A 6,373-nucleotide genomic window follows, 5' to 3' on the forward strand; every position below is an offset into this window, starting at 1 on the left:
TGAAAGCCATGTCATAAAAGAAAATGACAGACATTAGGTCTGTCATAAAATTTATGACAGACTTTTATGACCAACAATTATGACATACATACACGACATGCATTTTCGACATACATTTACGACTGACTTTGTTTGTCATAATTCGTAACATTTTTGTATTTGTGACAGACATTTACGACTTCAAATTACGACATACATTTTGTATAATACGATTTTTGACATATTTTTACAACATGCTTTGTATGTCATGATTATATATATATATATATATATATATATATATATATATATATATATATATATATATATATATATATATATATATATATATATATATATATATACCCAATCTTAACCAAACTAAATTACATATTTAATGTCTAATAACATAAAATAAAACATCATACATATATTAAAAGGCTTACACGAATTATAGTGTCAAATTCAAAAATACGGTCCAAATTCATCAAAAAGTAACTGTCAAATTCATATCACTAGGAAAGAAAATTTATGACATAAGTAGCCCATTCTTCACGCACCCTATCAAGCTCGACGTCTGTATATTCATTCTTCCCCCAAAACTGAGACAAAAACTAATATATTAGCAAAAATCTATTAAATAATTATATATGTAAATATTCTACAACACTTCAACTCCATCAAGTAACTAATAGATTTACTTACATTGTTATTCAACACTTCAAGTCCTTCGTCAACAACCTCTTTCATGAACTTAAGAACATGTAACCAGGATGAAAGGGACACTCTACAATTATATAATTAATTGATCGGTAAAAAACAATAATATATTAGTCAAATCCAATCGAAATTAAAGTTGCAGTTTGTGCTAACCATAACATTTATCCAGTTGGCTTTAACCTTTTTCTTTGATCCACTTTGTCTTGCGTGCAAAGAAAATGCTCTACAAAAAAAAATAAAAAAATTGGATGAAATATATCAAAGAAAATAATTTAATGTTTCAATAATTTGTATTACTTATGCTTCAATCATCTGCTTTAAGTCTGGATCAACAACAAGGCACCTTAGCGAATTAAGGTAATAGCATGTTGTTGTTTGCATGTCTAGTATTGTTAGCACCTAATAACCACTATAAACCCAAAAACCAAATAAAATTAGGACAATAATTGTGAAAGAAGTTTAGATGAAAGAAATTATAAAGTACATTATGGTAAAAGGAAGCCTAAAGACAAGAAATGACAGCTTACTTTCTACTTACTTATGGTAAAGGAAACTTAAATGCAAGAAATAACAAAGTAGATTGCTATTTCATGCACTTGGGGACATAAAAGAACTTATGTAATAAAAAAAAGTAAGTTATGTTTTTTGTCAAGTCAAATCAATTAATGTTTGCTGCTATTTCTTGTAATTTAACAAAAAATATCAAAATGCATGAAATAGCAACTTACTTCTAGTTATTAATGGTAAAGGAAGCTTAAATATAAGAAACAATGAAGTACATTGCTATTTCTTGCACTTGGGACAGCCGACATGCTATGACTTCACTTGCTTCATCACTTTTCTTGAAGTTGTCCGTACGCCCATCTTTAGAGATTGCACTCGGGCTCACAAAACAGATTCCATGATCTGTTTTCCTCCATTCTTGATTTCTTCATACAAGTACCTATTAATATACAAAAAATACAAATGATACAAAAGTTTTACTAGAAAAATATAAAGGATTTTTGGATCGAGTCCAGCTTGTACCATTTCTACTATGGTACAATAGTGTGGTTCCATGACCATTGATCTCACTTCCAATCACAATCCTCCATTTTCCATAAGGCCGATCCAAGCCGTTGATGGATCTCAAAATTGCCCGGGTTTAATGTCATTAGCAACGAGTTACCTGACCATTTTATCCATTCTTCAAGAAGTGTTTTCAATGAATCGGGTTCTTCTTCTACATCTGTGAAGAAGGCATCATCTAGCATATCTTTTGTATGATCAAAGTCGGGAAGAACAAATTTATTAGGGCCTCTTTCGGGATTTTCCCCATGGAAAGTCCAAACTTTATATCCTTCATCAAATCCATTTGAAAACAAATGATAACGCACAGCTGGAATTGAGTGATGGCACAAATTCATACAATTTATGCAAGGACACGAAATTACATCTGATTTTACATTATTATTTTGTGTAAAGGTTAAAAAATCCTCCACACCTTCGTCATATGCATTTGTTAATCCATTCGAGGAAATCCATGATTTATCCATTGAATAATTTGTTACCAACCTACAAAATTATGAAGTATTACAAACAACTGATTTTACCCCTTAAATCTAATAACAATAACATCAAAGCATAAACCTAATGATTTGCTAAAGGCTTGAGAACCTACTCTCCCATAAGGAGAAATTCCTAGATGTCAACAGAGAATATGAAATTTATAACAAAATAACAAAGTAGAAGTTTTATCTGAAGCTAATTCTATTAACTTGAGCAGGGATTCTTCATCTAAAGATGAAAAAGAGATTCAAACTGTGAATCATGATCCAGAATTCCAGAATACTAATGAGAGTTTATCATGGGATCAGGCTTCACAAGAAAACAATGGGTATCCATCAAATATGGTTTTTGATCCCCACAACCCTGGTTGGTATTATGACATGAACACTCAATAATGGTACTCTTTGGAGGCATATAATTCTCAAGAACGGGACCAGGTCAACCAAAACGGGTATTCTGCAACTAGTACTTATTATGGAAGTGATAAGAAAGCATATGGTGGGCAGGATTAGATAAATAAGCAGTTACAGGTAGGATCTGAAGGACAAAATTACAGTGTGTAGTAAATAAGACAAATGGTAACAAATGAAATGTTCTGCAAACCAGATGGAGTTTTATAGACAAATGAGAACATGCAATTATTATGTTTTCATAGTAAAAATGACAGAATGCTTGAAACCATTTAGTTAAAAGCTTCTTTGGTAAATGATCTACAAGCTATTAACACAGGTAGTGCTAGATACCATTGGAACACATATTTTGTTTTTCAAAGTGTTCTAAAACAAACCCCTAAAGCTGTATTATAAAAAATATAGCCTAAAGACCACTATTAACTCACATTGTAATCATTGCTACTCATTCACAATTAGGGAATAGAAACATCCCCAATATTCTTAAGGCTTACAATTTCATTTCCGATGAAGAATTCAAGGGTTGCATTCATTTCCAACGGTATCATTATTTGCACATAGAATTTATGTTTCTAATTAGGGTATGTGCTTATATGAAGTCGAAACTACAAAGAAACTAAGTAAAATCAGAAACTATTGTAATAGAACAGGGAAAGACATTCATCTCAGAAGTTATTGTTCAGAAATCAGAAATAACAAGCAAACAATTCAATGATATTATTCTGAAACTAGGGTTTATTCTGAGTTTTAGTGCTAAAGTAGAAAGGTTCAAGATGTTACTTCTCAAGATATAATAGAGTTGAGTGACTGGTGTCAGACGGCGTTGACGAAGAATCAGATCGCGAATCTGTGGCAATGACAATGGTGTGACCGGTAGGGCAGTGGCAAGTCGGCGAGCAGTGAAACAAGGACGGAAATGGTGAGGCGGCGAGTTGATTTCTTGAGCGGAGCAGCCCAAATCAATCGCCGTTTGCTTTGATTTCTCGTGTGTTGATGATTTGGAATGATCGTACGAGCTTTGAGGGTATCCTAATTCATCCTACCATTATGATTTGGAATCATACCATCATCTTTTTATTTTGACCAAATTCTTGAATTTTGACCAATTATATTGCATGAAAATCAGTTAAGCTGTATTCAATATATGTTGCTTCATGTTAATATTATAATATTATAAATTTATTAGCAAGATAAATTAAATATTCATAACTATGGATCCTTTTATAAGGTTTGGAATTATTTGGAAACTTATTTTCAAATTTAATGTCATTAATTGGTAATTTTGTAAAGTAAATATGCTAAAAGCCTAAAAGCCCGAGAAAGAGGTCGACTAGTCATGAGGCCAAGTACTAACTTGACCCATATCCCTGTGTACATCTAGGCCCATTTACAAATGGGTTTAGCTAATGTTTCTACCGAAAGACTTACACTATAATTTAGGGGGTGTTTATGTTTGGATATATATATATATATATATATATATATATATATATATATATATATATATATATATATATATATATATATATTGAAATTTTGATATGTATTATTAAATAATATAACAAATAAGAAGCCCACCAGAAACCTCTTACAATACTAATTATGCTTGATATATATATATATATATATATATATATATATATATATATATATATATATATATATATATGTATATATATATATGATCTTTGTTAATTATTTATCTAAAATTTCACTAGATCAGTTGGTTTCCAGCATGGTTAGTAATCGAGACACCTAGGTTCGATTTATTTTCATATGCTTTTTTTTTATTAATAAAAATGCTCTTAGGAGGTAGTATTTGCTTCAATTTTTTTTTTCATACTATATAGTGCTCATGTACTAGTCGACATAGCATCATTGTATTATTGTTTGCTATTACTAACTTTTCTTTATAGTATTAACAGATAAAAATCATTTTAATTTAATGTTTAAGATATGACATAACGACATACTTTGCCTGTCGTAAATCATTGATATTTTACGATATATGACATAAATTTTATGATAGACTTTTAGGCCTGTCATAAAAGTGTTGTGTGTCGTAATTCATCTGTCAAGGAAAGCCTTTTTTCTAGTACTGGAACTTAACCTTTTGTCTAAAAAAAGCCCAACTAACTTACATTTTTGTTCACTTCTCATTAGGGTCAACCGGCTAATGAAAGTCAATGAATGACATGACTTATGAAGTGGAATTAAATATCAGGAGACCAATGGAGTTTTCAAAACATTCAAAGAAACCCAATTATGTTTTGTCTGTTCAAAAACTCAACGAATTTAACATTTTGTCTAAAAATAGCCAACGAACTGACGCTTTTGTTCAATTCTCATTAGAGGCAACCAGATTCATTAGGTATACAATTAGTTGTCAAATGACATGAAATTATATTTAATGACATGAAATAAAAAGATTCGAATTGCCCTTTACATATCAGTTTAGGGCTTGGAGAAAGAAAAACGAACGAAGTCTGTGTTCGATCTCTTGTAATGGCTAATTCTTCTTCCTCGTCTCAATCGTTGATATCCAACTCAATATCGATAATGAAGATATTTTATGATGCAAACCCTTATGGATATGGACGTTATTCTTGGATTTGGACATCTAGAACGGAGGATCTCTAGTGAAAAAGTTTAGGGCTTGTTCGAACAGATGTGTAAGTGTAATTGAAAGCTTTATCATACCATCTTCTATCTATTTTGTTGATTATCTTAATACGTTATTGTTTTTGAAGGAACCAAACAGATATATAGAAGACAAATATGATAAGTGTAATTTAAAGTTTTATCATGTCTATCTACTATCTACTTGGTTGACCATCTTAATAAGTTCTTGTTTTTTAAGGAACCAAACAGATAGATAGAAGATGCACATAATAAGTTTAATTAAAAGCTTTATCATGTCCATCTTCTACCTATATGTTTGGTTCCTTCAAAAACAAGGACTTATTAAGACAATCAACTAAATAGAAAGAAGATAGACATGATAAAGCTTTCAATTACACTTACCCATCTATTCGATCAAGCCCTGTATTTTTTCTCTGGATGATCTATTCATCCTTCGTTCTGGATGTCCAAATCTTAGAAGGGAATCCACATCTACAAGGTTTTGCATCATCAAATATCTTTTTTCTAGATCGTGAGTTGGACATCAACGATTGAGAGGAAGAAGAAGAAGTAGCCATTACAAGAGATCAAACACATATACAATTCGTTTTTCTCTTCTCCAAGCCCTAAATCGATATATAAAGGGCAATTCTAATATGTTTATTCCATGTCATTAAATATAATGTCATGCCTTTTTCCAACTAATTGTATACCTAATGAATCTGGTTGCCTCTAATGAGAATTGAACAAAAAAGTAAGTTAGTTTGGTGTTTTTAGACAAAATATTAAGTTTGTTGGATTTTTTTGAACATATAAAACGTGATTGGGGTTTTTTGAACGGTTTCGAAACTTCATTGGTCTTACAAGTCATTTTCTGGATATTTAATTCCACGACGTAATCCATGTCATTCGTTGACTTTCATTAGTCGGTTGACCTAATGAGAAGTGAACAAAAGTGTAAGTTATTTGGGCTTTTCTAAACAAAAGGTTAAGTTCGTTGGATTTTCTCGAACAAGCAATACATGATTGAGGTTTTTTGAATAGTTGAAAACTTCATTGAGATTATAAATCATTTTCCCAAAAACATTATTATG

The 6,373-nt window shown here is 30.9% G+C and overlaps 1 long non-coding RNA gene across 5 annotated transcripts; it reads right to left on the reverse strand.

Annotated features, from left to right (window-relative positions):
* Positions 1–351: 351 nt before the first annotated feature.
* Positions 352–3,763, reverse strand: LOC111894459 (uncharacterized). 5 transcript variants are annotated; one of them, XR_006190096.2, is made up of 7 exons: positions 3,438–3,762; positions 1,726–2,253; positions 1,428–1,642; positions 997–1,108; positions 853–922; positions 685–766; positions 352–581 (listed from the first exon to the last, which is right to left on the reverse strand). It is a non-coding gene; the product is annotated as an uncharacterized LOC111894459 (long non-coding RNA). The 5 variants fall into 5 exon arrangements; XR_006190098.2 differs by having other exon boundaries at positions 1,479–1,642; positions 1,726–3,763; XR_006190095.2 differs by having other exon boundaries at positions 1,726–3,763.
* Positions 3,764–6,373: the final 2,610 nt, after the last annotated feature.

Source organism: Lactuca sativa, chromosome 4 (assembly GCF_002870075.4).
Source record: "Lactuca sativa cultivar Salinas chromosome 4, Lsat_Salinas_v11, whole genome shotgun sequence".
Lineage (NCBI taxonomy): Eukaryota > Viridiplantae > Streptophyta > Magnoliopsida > Asterales > Asteraceae > Lactuca > Lactuca sativa.